Source organism: Mustela nivalis (assembly GCF_964662115.1).
Source record: "Mustela nivalis genome assembly, chromosome: 13".
In the NCBI taxonomy this organism is placed as follows: domain Eukaryota; kingdom Metazoa; phylum Chordata; class Mammalia; order Carnivora; family Mustelidae; genus Mustela; species Mustela nivalis.
The window spans coordinates 21,184,010-21,200,185 of NC_139032.1; the positions used below are offsets into that span (position 1 = coordinate 21,184,010).

The 16,176-nt window shown below is 44.1% G+C and overlaps 1 pseudogene across 1 annotated transcript; it reads right to left on the bottom strand.

Moving 5' to 3' along the window:
• Window positions 1–4,693: 4,693 nt before the first annotated feature.
• On the bottom strand, window positions 4,694–11,304 carry LOC309847261 (spermatogenesis-associated protein 31D1-like; annotated as a pseudogene). Its single transcript, XR_014316550.1, has 6 exons — window positions 11,169–11,304; window positions 9,735–9,779; window positions 9,105–9,165; window positions 7,132–8,835; window positions 6,185–6,649; window positions 4,694–5,975 (listed from the first exon to the last, which is right to left on the bottom strand). The product of XR_014316550.1 is annotated as a spermatogenesis-associated protein 31D1-like (transcript).
• Window positions 11,305–16,176: the final 4,872 nt, after the last annotated feature.

A 16,176-nucleotide genomic window follows, 5' to 3' on the forward strand; every position in this document is an offset into this window, starting at 1 on the left:
TCCAACCTTTGATTTTCTGGCTTTGATTCCAGAAGCTACTGCCTCCACCATACCCCAATCCCAGATGTGTGCAATGCCAACTTTAGAACAGTTGTCTCAAGTTCTGTCCAATGCAAGAAATGTGGGATCTTCTCTGCACATTTGAAACATGCTAACATTTCAACAAGATTTTGCCAACAAAATTGGCAAAGAGCACCCCCACTCAAAAAAAAAAAAGATTTTAGAAATTATATGCAATATAAAACAAACAACAAAGAACAAAAATTCAACATCAACATTGCTTACTAACATGGAACACCTAATTTCCTTTTTCTCTAGTGCTACCAGGTTGCTCCTCTCCTGGGTTTTATAGTGTGAATTGATTTGCCAGCACTATGTTTGCTCTGCTAGTCAGTTACCAGTCCTCCACCAGATTTCCATCTTCCAAAAATGTGTTGACCACCTTTGGCCTTTATGCTCCCCTTCTTGTCCTCTTTAAGCATTTATTTTTAAGTCCTTTATTTTAACAGCTTTATTGAAGTACAGCTCACATACCATAAAATTCACTCATTTAACATGTATAATTCTTTGATTTTCAGTATATGCATCACCACAGTCAATTTTAAAACATTGTCATGACTTAAGAGAAACAAATCTGCAACCTTTTGCTATTATTCTCCTCTCCCCTCCTCCCTCCAGCTCTAAGATGTACTACTTTCTGTTTCTAGATTTTCCTATTCTGGACATTGCATGTGAATGGAATTCTATGTGGTCATTCGTGACTGGCTTCTTTCATTTACGTGCTTTCAAGGTTCATCCCTGTTGTGGCATGGATTGGTCTTTTTTATTTCAAAAAATATTATATCATGGGGATATGTTATATTTTATTTACCCTTTTCTCAGTTGACAGATGTTTGAATTGTTTCCATCTTTTCACCTTTTAATAAGATAACTACAAACATTTGTTTACAAGTTTTTGTGTAGACCTATGTTTTCATTTCTCGTGAGTATATACCAAGATGTGGACCTGCTGAGTCCTATGTTCACCCTATGTCTAACATTTTGAGCAACTGCCACACTGTTTTCTAAAATAGCTGTACCATTTTTCATTCTCACCAACATTGCATGGGGGTTCTAATTTCTCCACATTCCCACCAACATTTGTATTCTTTTTGATTTTAGCCATCCTTGTGTGTGTGAAATTTTGGCAAATATTGATTTTGATTTGTATTTTTCTGATTGGTAATCATATTGAGCAGTTTTCATCTAATCTTTTATTTTTAATTCCATTTTGGAGAGAGGGGAGTGTTTGATCTACTTCATTTAAGGTGAAACACAGTAGTTTATTTGAAAAGTAACTGGACAAATTTTTTTCTAAATATTTGAAAACACATAGTGTCGTCTTTAACAACATATACAGTGTTCTATATTTTTTACATATTACAGTTACTGAGTGATTATGGGATAGTGAAATTCTGCCCTGATTTTGCTCTGTAAGATTACTTCTTGTGTGGGGTTGAGGAATTCACTCAAATGGCTCCTCAGGGTTGACTATAAGGCAGAGCAGAACTGATTGCCAAAGCCTCTAAAGCCCAGTGCCTGTCACCAATGCTATGTACACCTGTTGTGAATAAGCGTGTTGCACGGGTGATAAATATCAAAGAAATGTGAGAGCTTTGATGTGGACACATAGCATATGTCTCAGAGATGGATGGCAAGGTGTTTTAAAGGGGCTTTTGCACTTTAATCACAGTGTATCACACCTACCCAATGATAATAGTGCAAGTTGGGTGGCAGATATGTGGAAAATTATATTGTTCTGTGTACCCTTCGACAAGCTTAAACATTTCTGTAGTAAAAATCATAAAAAAAAAAAAAAAGATGTTAGGTGCCTTATAAGGGAGGAGGGGTCAGAAGGAGACCTGGCAAGGGTAGATCAGTCCTTCAATAAATAAAAACAGTTCTCTCAATAAAAACATTCAGAAAGTATATTTCCTTTGAGATTGGGAAGGAAACCTCTTTCCATATAATAGGAAGGAAGAGGAAAATGAAGAATGGGGAGATTTTTTTGGAAGGATTTTGTTTTGTTTTATTTTGTTTTGTTAGATGCTGCATCACTACTTTCTTGCTCCTTTGTGAGCTATGGTCCAGCACATCTGCTGGATAAGTGAAGATGGCCTAAGTTTGAGGAAAGTAAAGGAAATTTGAAATACATCTGAGGGCCACCTGGGTGTCTCAGTCAGTTAAGAATCTGCCTGGTATCCTGGGATTGAGTACTGCTCCTTGCTTGGCAGAAAGTCTGCTTCTCCCTCTACCTCTGCCACTCCCCGATTGTGCTCCTGCTCACTCTCAAATGAAATTAAAAATAAAATAAATTCAAACTGAGAACACTGAGGAGAGAATGTACTAAGAAATAGTGATCTAACTCCATTTATTTTGTTAAAGTTAGTAAGTCTTGGGTAAGTATTTGTGGAGTGAATGAATGACTTCCAGGTAGTGCTGGGGCTGAATTTCATGTGGCATCAGTAGACTCAATTGTGAGTAGACTCAGTTTTGACATGGGAGATTTAATCCACAATAATCAGTTACATACAGAAAGGCTTTTCTAAAATAGGCAGAGAGACAAAATTTTGCCACACAGGAAGGACTGAAGGGGATCAGATAGGGTCGTTCACTTGTACCGGAGCCTTTATTTTGTTTTTGTTTTAATTGAAGAGTGGCTGATGCAGTATCACATTAGGGTCAGGTATGCAACTCTATACTGTGCTGTGCTCCTCACAACTGCAGCTACCACATGTCACCAGATAATGCTGTTGGAGTACCATGGACTCTATTTCCTATGCTGGACTGGTGCTTTTTAAATGTTGGTTACCCAACAAGCCATCAGTGAGGAAAGGAAGAATAAGGCCTTGCTGGATAGGCAAGAAGTGGAAAGTGGATGATGTGGAGTAGAAAAATTAACAGGGACACATAAGCTGGAAGAACAGGGGCATGAGGCAGGAGGACAGAATGTCAAACTATAGTATTCCAGATGGCAGAAGTATTGCCAGTAATAAGCTCTATGGGTGGTGGGAAGTGCACTGGATTTTCCATAATGGACTCTAAGATGAGATTATGTAGGAACAGGCAGGCTGGGTTACTGGCTGGTCTATCTGCATAGATGTTAGAGCTGCCTGTACACCCTCCTCACCTCTTCAGGTTTCCTGCCCGGGGCCCCTTCCCACCTATTGTCCCCCTCAGGGCCTCCACAGTGTCAAATCTGCATTCTTTCTGTGACCCTAACATTCAGATAGTGTAGGGTCAATGATAACCTGGACAAGAAGCTACAAGTATGGTAGTGAGAGGTGTCATGGACATCTGGTTTTTTATTTTAGCACTGAGCATCCTGAGACTGTCCAGAAGACCACCTCAGGTGTTCTCTAGCACACTCACCCCATTTTGAGTCCCAGTCTGAGGTGGACTTGCCTTCCCTCCAGAGACCTGTTGTAGTGTGGGAATGTGTGCTGTCTTGCCCCCTGCCCCTAAAAAAAGCATTCCATAGAGTTCCATGTTAAGCCCCCAAACATCTGTATCCTGGTACACAGTCTAGAACTCACCTCTGGTTCATAAGTTGCACGTGTTCTGGGGAAGAGCTACCATGGCTCCACTAAGGCCGTGAATATTGAAGGTGGCAAACCGCCATCCTAGCCATAGTAAAGGCCGTATCTTATATATTGTCATCGTGTGTGGATGAAAGGCAGGCACCAAGATCACCTTCCCCCAAAGGGGATGCCATGCCTGACAGCCTGCAGGTATTGCTTGCATACTCAAGGAACAGAGCCATGACTTTTTGGTATAAGGCATCAGTAGGCTGTGCCAGGCTCCAGTCTGCCTGGGTCAGACTGAGGAAGGAGGGGAGTGGGACAGGGTCCTGAGAAGGGGTTGATTAGACAAACTTTTGTTCCACCAGCAAGCTCTCTCACCTTTTCATTTCTTCAAAGGTGTCTTATCCTGGAAGGTGGTAGCTACCTAGTCTACATTCCTACCACTAACAGCTAAGTGACGCTTTTGTTCTGCAAAAAACATCCTCAGTCCAGCAGCCTAAAGAAACACCCAGGGAAGGGAAGCACTTCCAGTGGGAAACCTCAGTGTCAAGATTAATGTGACTCACAGTACAGACTCTTAAGCAGCATCTAGGCTGTTCAACCCTACCCCAACCAGCGCAAGATCAACCCAGACAACACTCCCCCCGACCCATGCAAAACACTCCCATTCAGAGTTCATCCACCTGTGGAATCCTCTGATCACTGACTTCTAAGTAATGATTAAGCTACTGTAACACAATAACAGTGAAGAAACAACAGTGGCTTAATCATTATTTTCTGAAAACTATACCTGTCTTTGATCCTCCTCAGATATAGACTTGCTGTAAAGGGTGTAAAACATTCAATGAGGGGAGAGGTGTGAGCTACTATACATTTTCAGTAAGGCTAAGCCATGGGACAGGAGAGAGGGCCCATCTCCTCAAATTTCATCAGAGGGGGAATGGGCTTTTGGGGACTTTTGGGGGCACATGATACATATTTCTCAAGAGGTCCAGAAGATTGGTCACCTTTTAGAAGCTGAAGGAAGCAATCAATAACAGCTGAACTGAGTTCCCCAAAACCCATGCTCCCAAGACAGTACACAGAACAGACATCACTTTATTAGAGAAATATTTATTCCTCACAAGGGATTGTTTTGGGGTAGGAAATGTCCCCCCAACCCTCTCACTGGAAACTATGGAGAAGTTTTCTGTCTAAATAGTAGACACACATCTCTGCACACAGTGCCTTTAGGAGTCGTGAGAGTGGCCAGAGGCCACTGGGCAGCCTGATGCTCACAGGTGGCCTTTGGGTGGGGCGCAGGCTCCCTGTGGGGCATGGAGAGGGGATACTTCTGATGTGGTAGCTGGTCCTTAAGTGCCGCAACTTTCTGGGGCTGTGTGTCCTTGTTTCTGAGCTGTCTGTTACTTCCAGGAAGGCCTTGGCCAGCAGAGACGGCTTCTTGCTGGCAGGACCTGGTATTTGTGGGCAAATACCCTATTCCTTATGGGCAGGAAGCCTGTAGTTGAAAGGAAACCCTGGGACAGGCTGTGCCTGGGCCTGCACTTGTGCTTTCTGCTGAGTTTTCCCAAACTTGGTTGGGGAGGGAATGGGCTGCTGAGGGCAGGTGCTGCCTATTGCATGCTGATGCCCCATTCTCTCCTCTTGGAACTTCCCAACAGCTATCTTGATTTTCTGAGCTTCAGGCATCCCAGTAAAGGCAGCTCTACCTTTAAGCAGGCCTCTACTTTCCACAGATAGGGGACTGGGCTTGTCCTGGGAGTTTTCTTGCCTTTTGCATTTTATCCCAGGAGTAAGTAAGTCATTGCAAAAAATTTTTTTTTTTTTTTTTTTTTTTTTTTTTTTTTTTTACTGAAAAGGCTTTCAGGAGGAGGCTGACCCTTCTGTGATAGGGTCTGGGAAGGCTCTCTTCCCAGGTTTACCCTCAATACCACGCCCTGAGTAGGGAACCTCTTCTTCAATGCCACATCTTTAGTAAGGAAACTTCTCGGTTGGGATGTTCCCAGTCCTGCATCCCCTCCACCATGCTCTTGTGCCTTGGAACCCGGAGTCCTCATGGTCTTTGCAGCAGGTGGGGGATTCTTATTCTGCCACTTCCTTATGACATGCTTAGGGACCCAGGGCTCCTGCTGTTGTTCCATAGTAATTCCTGTGTCCTCTGGATGGACACGCAGTACCTGGGAAGCTCTCGTGTCCCCGTGGAAGACACCCTGAGTCAGTGAGGCCTTATAAGTCAAATGATCTGAGTCAGGGGGCAGGCCAGTGCATTGGGCTTGGGCCTGGTCATGCTCCCTGTCCTCCAGTGTAAGCCTTAACTCATGCAAGACTTGTTCTTTGAGATTCAATGATTTAGGATCTTGTGGAATTGATATGTTTGGTGGGATGGTGGTTTTTGACTTGATGCTCATTCCCCTGTATAATTTGGGAGCTAACTGTCTTGTTGGTTGTCAAGATACTAGATTGTGATTGATGTTATGAAATTCCTTGGTCCTGAATATCTCCCTGGACTCTGTGGGCCCAACAGGTTCTGGATTCTTCATCTTTATGCTTTGTTGCCCTCCTCTTCTCTACCACTGAAATTTGCACTCTTACCCTTTGGCTCACATCTGAATGCACCTTGCCTTGTAGGCAGCCTTGGGGGACATCTGTTGCCTATGGTGTCATGTCTGACAGATATGAGAGTCTGGCTGCCATCCTTAGTTTTTGGAACATCCTCTGCAAACTGATGGTTGATATTAGAGGATGAATGCCTCAGAAGTCCCTGTTCTTCCTTGCTCACAGTTGAGGTGGCAGGGAGAGGATAATCCGGCATGGGAGCTGAATTTGCTGTTCCTGTTTTTTCTCCATGGAGAGATTTCAAGCTTCCATCAAGGGAGTATGTGGACTCTTTCGATTTAAAGAGCTGTATGGATTCAAGGACCCTAGGGGAAAGGCCCCAGGTCACCCTCTTATTAAACCTTTTAACATGGGCTTCCAGCTTCTGTTCTGCATTAGGTTCAACAAAGGGAAGCTCCTGGAAGGTATTCAGGGAGTAGTCCTCAACCTCTGATGGTGGCAAACTTCTCTGATTTATTTCAGTCTGGGATCTCTCAGAAAGAAGTGATGTATGCTTCATAGTATGCCATGAATTATGCACAGTCCCAAGCAACTGACCCTCACTGATTTCCTTGGACTTTGTTCGTAAATGTATCTTCGGGGCATTTTCAGTTGTCTCTGACCCATAGTCTCCACAGACACCATGGAGTTGTTCACTGATGGGCTCCTAAGTTCTTTCTCAGAATCATACCCCATATCTTATCTGAAGAGCCAACTGGGTCACTCAGCAGATCATTTTTTGGTCCATTCTCTGTGTCCCTGATCCTTCTATAGGTCTCATCTCTGTACTTTGCCAGGTCACACTGTCCTCTAAGCAGAAGAATTTCTGGGTCCTCCACATATACACTTTTTTACATACTCCATCTGATCTGACTCTTACTGGAGATTCCTGAGCATCCACGATGGCACTGAGACTCAGGTAGCTGTGGAAGAGTACTCGGACTGCACCTCAGTGTGAGAGACTCATACATACTGCAGGACAAGCACCACCTGTGTTGGATGAGCCTCTTTCGAAAGTGACTGTTTTCTCTGAAGCTCTTTATTCAGAAGAAACTGTCCAGGAGGGACAGAGATTACAACTTGGGCCTTGGTGGCCTTGTGGCTGAGAGAAGGGTTAGGAGCTGAAGGACAATAATCCTCTTGGGATCTTTGGACAATAGTGGGTAAACCCCACACATGTTCCTGCACCTTGTGCAACACGTTCCATTCCAGATGTTGCATTTCAGTTGACATGAGACTCTCCTATTCATTCTGAAGTCTGTGAAAATATACTCCAGAGATCTTGATGTCGGGTAGAGGACCAGATGGCAGGATGAGGAGTAGGGATTGAAGGTGGGCTTGGGGCTGGACATACGGGATGGGTAGAGGCTGGGTTTGAGGCAGGAGTTGAGGTGGGTTCTCAGGCAAGGATGGAAGAAGTGGATGGGGAACTATTGGGCATTCCTGCTCTGGGGAAGCATTCAAGATGTTATCTGAGGCATCAGCAGCAGGGAAAAAGGACTCACTATGTGGAGTGTGGACACCCCAGAAGAACTGGATGGGGGTTTGCTGTAAATGGCCCTCCTCCAAGGTTGTAGGATATGGGCGCTGCTGATGCATATGCAGCTCCTTTGATTGGTCTTTGCTGCTCCAGAAAGGAAGGGAGGATGCCAAATCATGCTTATCAGCACTTGTTTGCTTTGGAAAGGAACCCTTTGTTTCCTTCCACCTGAGGAAGTCACACCTCTTTAGGACTTGTTTCTCTAGAAGTGCCAGGGCATCAGAGCTGAGAAGTGAGAGGTTACCAGGCTCTACAAGGTTGGCTGCAGGGTCTCCCCTGGAAGAAGCCTCTGAAGAATGGAGGGCCAGAAACTCTTGATGGAAATCACATGGAGCCAGGGTTGAAGGGAAGAAGTCTTTGGCATGAGTTTGCCACCAAAGGAGGTCTAAAACTGACAAGCTCGAGGGGTCAATGCCTGTGATTGCTGGGACATAAGTAGATAACCCACCAGAGCTCTGTGGGGCTGAGCTCTCTGGGACAGGCTTCCTTGAGATGGAAATCAGTTTAGATGGAGTCACAGTTAAATTGCAGTCTGGCGGTGGTGAAGCTGACCAGGTTGGTCATTAGTGATGATGAGCAAAGGGCTCAGTGGGATTCACCCTCTTGGACAACTCCAGTAAGGGACTGACATCTTAGGAAAAGGTAGGGTCCAGAGAGAAGATGGTATTTAGAGACACTGTCTCTGTTTGGACACTCTGGTCTACTAAATGGGCATGATGTGGTAGGACAGGAGGTGGAAAGGCAGGGGGCTGGGCTGGGAAATGGTCCATTGGGAATTTGGAATCCAAGGGAGGAAAGGGTTCTGGTGGCAACGAATCACCCAGTAGTGAGGGTGGAAAGAAATCAGCCACAGGGCTCACTGGGTTAGGTGAGAAGATGGAGGCAGGTGGTGGGGAAGGCTCAGGCAACGAAGCTGGTATTAGATCTCTTGTTGGAGGGACTGCTGAGAAGTCAGGGGAGAGAGTGAACGATAAAGAAGTCACAGGAGCTGTGGAAGCCAAGGGAGTAGAATCTTCCAGAGCCTGCTGGAACAGCAGCTGATTGATCTCAACAGTTGTGCTATTACATAACTCACAGGAAAGGTCTGGACATAACAGTTCGTGAAAGTGGATGGTATCATGATGCCGGCAGAGGGAGCTGCAAGAAACAGGAGGTACAAAACTGCAGTCAGGACCACAACAAGGGGACGAGACCACACAGGCCTGACAAGGGAGGGGCCACCTAATGCCTGATGCCCCTTCATAGTGCCCCACCTTTATGACTTCACAGTGTACTCAGTAAGCTTTCATCCCAATATCTGTTCCTTGGGCTACCCCCTTCCATGGCTATGACAGATTGCAGTGAATTCTGCAATTGCATAAAACGTGCTCTAAGAGGAAACAGGATAGAGGGGAAAGACTGGTCACCTTCTTAAAATAGAGATCAGCTTCCGGGTCTCCTCCACTTCCCGTTGGTACCATCTGCCATCTGGGGAAACAGGAGAATGAGTTATATAGTGAAAGCAGAAACATAGGTATTAATCCAGGAGTCCCCTTATGGGACAGCCTTGGGATGTCGGACTCTGAAAGCCCCAATAATCAATAGATGAGAGCAAATGGCCAATGTTGTGAAGCTGGTTAGTAATCTTGCTTCCTGTATAAAGTACTTTCATGTAAATTATCCCATGTGACGATCAGACCACCTCTGTGAAGCAGAGAGGTCAGGGAAGACTCCTGAGTATCCATGATGTCACAGAGCTTTCACAAAGTCAGGAAACAGACATTCTGACTCTTGAAATATCACACAGCCACTTATTGGGTGGCATTCATTGTCCAGATCCATCACTGCTTCATGCTCAGTAATGGTCAGAACAGGGAATCTGATAAGGGTTTTGCGCTCTGGCTGCATTTCCATGAGCCTCTCCTCTGAGGCCTCTGTTTTCTGAGAGGGAGTTTATCTAGTGGCTTGCATCCTTAGAGATTTTGGACTGGCCCCTCATTAGAGAGGAGAGCAAGGATCAGCCTTGGAGAGCGCAGGTGGAATAGGCAGAACCTTACCTTCCAGAGTCCACCTTTCTTCCTCCTCTTGGCACTGCCCTGACTCTAGAAGAAAAATGAAAAGAATGAAGGGGGTTGGGACCCATGTCTTACTCTTCTCTCAGAAATGGAAACATTCTTTATCCAAGAATTCTAGAACTTTAATAGAACTTTGTGTTCCTTGCTTTTTTCAGTTTTTAAGGTGATAAAATGTTGTCAATACTTACTTTGAAAAACTCAGGTGACGACTTTCTCTGGGAGGTTCCCACTTGGTATTCCCAGTCAGAAGTCCTTTGTTCAATGAGGACATCGAAAATGAAGCCCAACAGTCACATCTGTGCTGCCTCTGGTAGGACCCTGTATCCTAGTTCATAGCTCAGACCCCACTGTCTTCTCAGAGGCTGAGCAGTGTTCTCCTGATCTGCCCAGCATGAAGGAAGGCTTGATCCGGAGTGATGCTGGACATGGGAATGTGACTCGAGATGATGGAGTGCTGGGAAGCTTTGTTCTCTTACACAGACCTCATCCTCTCAAAATCACCCAATCCAGGACTACAGATTCCCTGTGTTTGGGATTTTACCCAGGATCCACCACCATACCCAGATAGACTGTAGTTTCAAGTAGAAACCTTAGTCTTTTCTTAACCCTTACCCCTGCCAGGCCTCTTTTCCTAGAGGAGTGAATGTCTCTTAAGACTTCCTGTTTTAGGTGTTTCTCCCACTCTACCAAACTCCTTTTAAAACCTGGGATTAGGGTCCCTGGATGGCTCATTTGGTTAATTGTCTACCTTGGGCTCAGGTCAGGATTCTTGGGTCTTGGGATCTAGCCCCACACTGCACTCCCTGCTTAGCTCTCCCTCTGCCCCTCTACCCCACTTGTGCTCTCTTGCTTTCTCTTTAAAAAAAAAAAAAAAAAGAATAAAATTTGGGATTAGAAATGGAAACCATAACATCTGTGTTGAGGGCTCCCCCCAGGATTCCTTACCTTTTTGGTGGGTTTGGTTTTCCAAGTTGGAAATGGAATCCCTACCAGGTAGCACAGGAACAGAAGGAGCAATCCCAACCCACACAGGAAGGTGAAGTTGGGATCAATCTCCAAGCATGTTGAGCCAAAGCTCAGACATGGTTTGGAATCACTATTCAGTAATGAGAGAACATTCCAGTCTTCAAACTCCATAGTCTGAATCACAAGACAGCCTATACTGTGCACACGCTGAATATATATTCTCCCCAGGCTTACATCACAGAGCACTGTCACAAAAAGTTTCTGAGGGTGGGGGAGGTGACAGTTGACAAAACAATGTGTGTCCACAGCCCCTCCCCCACCCACTAGCTCAGAAGACCCCTCCTCCCCTCCTAGGTTCTTCAGGTCTGCCATCCTATTTTCCTACTCCTTTTCATCATTTATGAAACTTATGAAATTTTCTGTTTGTTCCATGTATAATTCATATATTACTTGGGTCCCCCTTTACTGTTTGAGACATTGACTTGGGTCTTACCAGGTCTGTGCCTTGAATGTCTGCAAGACTACCTGGAATTTTTGCTTGTACCCTGACATTTACACTCATGATCACATAGGTCCTCAGATCCATCTTTCATATAGAATGTGTTTGCCTGGGGGGGGGGGTGCCTGGGTAGCTCAGTGGCTTAAAGCCTGTGCATTCAGCTCAGGTCATGATCTCAGGGGCCTGGGATGGAGCCCCACACTGCAGGAGGGGGTCCTCTGCACGGCAGGGAGCCTGCTTCCTCCTCTCTCTCTTTCTGCCTGCCTCTCCTGCCTACTTGTGTTCTGTCAAATAAATATATAATTTTTAAAAAAATGTGTTTGCCTGGGACACCGGGTGACTCAGTTGGTTAAGTAACTGCCCTCAGCTCAGGTCATGATCTCAGGGTCCTGGGATCAAGCTCCACATCTGGCTCCTTGCTCCACGGGAGCCTGCCTCCCCCACTCCCTCTGCCCAAGACCTTCAAATGGTCTTGGGGGTAAATCTGTAGCACTTGTATTCCTAAACTTAGTGAAGCTAAACTGCATAAAAGGTTTGGGGACAAGCTAACACACACACACACACACATACCCTTTGACACAACAATCCAATATTTTTCTTATTGAAGAATAAAGTGTTTTCTCCTTTTACTTCAGTCTTTCATAAAATTTTGACCCCAGTTCTTCTTACTCTACCTAAAATACTGTGTTGTATACATCCGTACCCTAATAGGTGTATAAATCCCTTCTCAGTGAGTTGCAGCCCTGTAACAAATGCCATAGACCAGGTGGTTTAAACAACACACATATATTTTTCATAGTTCGGGAGGACAGGAATTCCAAGATCAAGTCACAGCAGATTCAGTGTCTGTTAAGATCTTCCTCCTGGTTCACAGGCGGGTTCCTCTTCTCCCTACAACTTGAAGTGGCAGAAAAAGTGGGTGAGAGGTTTCCGGGGTCTCTTTTCTAAGGACACTAACCTCATTCATGAGGGCCCCCCCCCCATGACCTAATCACCTCCCAAGTTCCCATCTCCTAATACCATCACACTGGGATTAGGGTTTCATCATATGAATTTGCGGAGGAGCACAAACATACAGTTCATAAACTCCCCAAAGGCCGGGATAGGTTACAGGCTGCTAAGTAAGCTACTGATCCCCTCCTGTGGTGGCAGGGTGGGACCCAGGAGTGTCACAGCCTTCCTGCAGAATGTAGTCTTGAAGATCCTCACCTGGATGCCCTTGTGGGCCTTGTATATCCTTTCCTAGGAGCGCCTTGCCAGGAAAAGCCTTTGAGAAGCTCCACCCTAGATTATCATCCCCACGTATGTTTGAAAACAACTACCTGTGACAATTTTTCCAGGTTCCCTTTTGTCAGGTTTAAATTATCCCAGTATTTCCTTCCACTCTTCCTCCATCTTCTTTTCTAAACACTTTTATCTTCACGGCAGCTGTCCTCTGACCTGCCTCCTAACTTCGCATGTTTTTCTTAAACTGGGATGCCCTTTATTTGACACCCCTGGCCTAGCATTATGAACTTGGTCATCTGTGAAAGGGTAGGACAGCCTTCACCCTGGCCCAGCAGAGTCTCCTTTCGGTTCTGCAGGAACAGGTCACCTGCCTGGAAGATCAGACCTGCCCAGAGGCACCGCTTCTTCCTCATCCTGACATGCAGTCTCAGCCACATTTTCATTTAATAAATAGTTACTTTTGGAAGCCGAGAGACACAAACACCTGTTAAGTCCTGGTCTCCGTCCTTAAGGACCTCATGGTGCTGTTCTAGGGAAAAGCCCTGTGCAGGCTCAGAGTTACTCAGGACACAGGACAGGTATCCTGCCGCATTTGGGAATTGCCAGGTGATCTCTGGAACAGAGGAACAAAGTGACAGGTACTGTGGGTCACAAATGCTCACACACACCGTGCTCCTTAGAAAGGCAACTCTGCATGTCTAATCTCTGCGATTATCTGATACAAATTAATGACTTTTGAGAAGATAGTTAAAGAACAGCTTTTCTCTTTTAAAAGCGGATAAATTGTCTAGATATTCTTATGTATATTTATGGGCCTTGAGTTAAAACTTTTCTCAGAACCTGGTAGAAGTTCCTTCAAAATTTAAAGGAACAAGACCTGAAAGGTATATATACAATCTCACCAAAAATAACCTCCACTGAGGTTTAGTAGGGGAGGTTCACATCACTTCTCCTCCTACACTAACGGCAAGTGTAAACAATCTGCTACTTTTTCAAGTTTACTGGGAACAACCTCACAATCACCCCATGATGTAAGCAGCTCAGGTATTATTAGTGTGTCTCTATTATGAAAGAACAAAACTGAAGCTCGGAGAGGGTAAGTGACTTCTCTAGATCATTCAGCTGTAACTTGTAGAGCACTGACGATGAAATCCCAATGTTCTCAACACCTCTATTTTAAATAATAAGTGATATCCTAAAAGCCATCTTAATCATAAAATTAAAGCAGCCATGCGGCTGAGAGTATCCACTTTGTCTATACAATGCTGGCAAATTTGTGATAAAAGAAACATTCTTTTTATTGTTCTATCACCTCTTTAGGTACGTTTTCCTTTTCACTCTTGGCACCAATGTCTTGATAGGTTTTCTCCACTGGCCTCTGAAAACCTGCTTTCAAGAACCATATTATGTATGACTCTCAGTAAGATGTGAGTAACAAAAGCTTAAAATGTCATCCTTTGCAGGGATACATCTCACACAGTTTACAGACACCTAACCCTAAGCCTTATACTAAAGCCTTCACATAAACATCTCAGGCTTCCATCCGGAGGTGGCAGAGATGGCTTTTGATAGAGCGAGATGTTCTCACAACCCTAGGACATCTTCTCAGCTGACCTGGGCCACCACAAGTCTTGTCCTGGAGTTTATACTACACTTGGTTGTATCATCTCCAAGGAGGAGTATTTTCCAAAAGCTCTAATAAAATAATGGGCTTCTTTTGAGGAAACACCATAGAGATAAGTGTAGATAAACCATTGGCTTAAGATTCTCGTATGTCCTCCATTTTCTAAGGACAGTCCTCCATGCTCTCTCACTCCCATCCTCCTCACTGTCCCTGGAATGAGCCACATGAGGACAGCTGTTTTCAGGATAAAAAAAAGGCCTGAAGAACAGATTCTGGGGCAAAATCCTTTTAAACTGTATTGAAAACAGTAGCTAGCTCTAAGATGTCTCTCATTCTTTCACACACCAAACTCACTGAAGTCTACTATGGAGTATTTCTAATAGAAATAACAAAACAAGGTATTGCCTCAGCCCCTGAGCAGGTCATAGTTTAGTGAGACCTGCAAACAACTATAATGAAGTGAAGTGATGTGAACTATAAAGGAAGTAGGAATAAGAACACAATGAAAACACAGATAAAGAAGTCTTCTGCCAGGAAGGAGAAGAGAGAAGGGTTAGGGAAAATTTTATAGTTGGTGCCAACTGAGATAAGCCTTGTGAAATATTCAGGACTTCTTCCTCTCCCTCTTCTCCTTCCTCCTCCTCTTCCTCCTCTTCTTCTTTTTGTAGACTTTATATTTTAAAGCAGTTTAGGTTCACAGCAAAACTGGGCAGAAAGTCCAGAGTTCCCATATGTCTCCCTGCCTCCCTACTGTACACACAACCTCCCCCACTCTCAATTCCAGAACCAGCAGGGGGCATTTACTATAACCAATGGACCTACAACGATACAGAATTCTCACTCAAAATCATAGTTTACATTAGAGTTCACTCTTGGCATTGTACCTTCTGTCGGTTTGAACAAATGTATAATGACATGTATCCACCATTGTAGTATCACACAGAGTAATTTCACTACCCTAAACATCCTCTATGCTCTGCTGTTTATCCCATCTTGACCCCAATCCTTGGCAATCAAAGATCTTTTTACTGGCTTCAGAGTTTTTCCCGGAATGTCACCTTGTTGGAATCCTACAGTGTGTAGCCTTTTCACGTTTGCTTCTTTTACTTCATGATATGCATTTAAGGCTCCTCTGTGTCTTTTCATGGCTTAATGGCTCACTCCTTTTTGCCGCTGGATAATATCCATTGTCTGTGTGTACCACAGTTGATTTATCCATTCACCTATTGAAGGGCATCTTGGATGCTCCCCAGTTTTGGCAACTATGAATAATGCTCCTATACATTTTTTTAGACCACTTTATTGAGACTTAATTCACATACCATATAATTAATCCATTAAAAGTGTGCAATTCAGTGGCTTTTATTGTATTCACAATATTGTGCACTCATCACCACAATCAACTTTAGAACATTTTCATTATTCGATTTTTTAAAAGTTTTTGTTTGTTTTTTAAATTTGACAGAGGGAGAGAGCACAAGCAGGGGGAACAGTGGGGAGCGAGAGGGAGAAGCAGACTCCCTGCTGAATAGGGAGTCCAATGTGGGGCTCGATTCCAGGACACCAGGGTCATGACCTGAGTCGAAGGCAGACACCTAACCATCTGAGCACCCAGGTGTCCCCATTTTTATTATTCTAAAAAGAAATTCTTCCCTACAGGTTTCATTCACCCTTCAGTCTACACATTCCTCCTGCTCCCACCCTAGATTACCACTAATCTACTTTGTCTACTAACTTGTCAATTCTGGACACTTCATATGAATGGAATCATACAGTATATGGCGGTTTGTATCTGCCTTCTTTAACTTATCATACCATTTCAAGGTCAATACTTGAATGTGTAACAATACTTCTTTCTTTTAAATCATATTCCCTTATACAGATATACCATGTTGTATTTATACATTGATCAGTTGAATATTTGGTTTCTTTCTACTTTTTGGCTCCTATGAATAAATCTCTCTGTACGTGTTTTGGTGTGGATATACGCTTTCATTTCTTGCTTATCCATTTTTATAGTAACTTAACGTCATACTTCGTCTAAGCATGTTGTTTTCTGAGATTTGTTTAGTAAAACCATACTGAATTCCCTATGGGATGAGATCTCT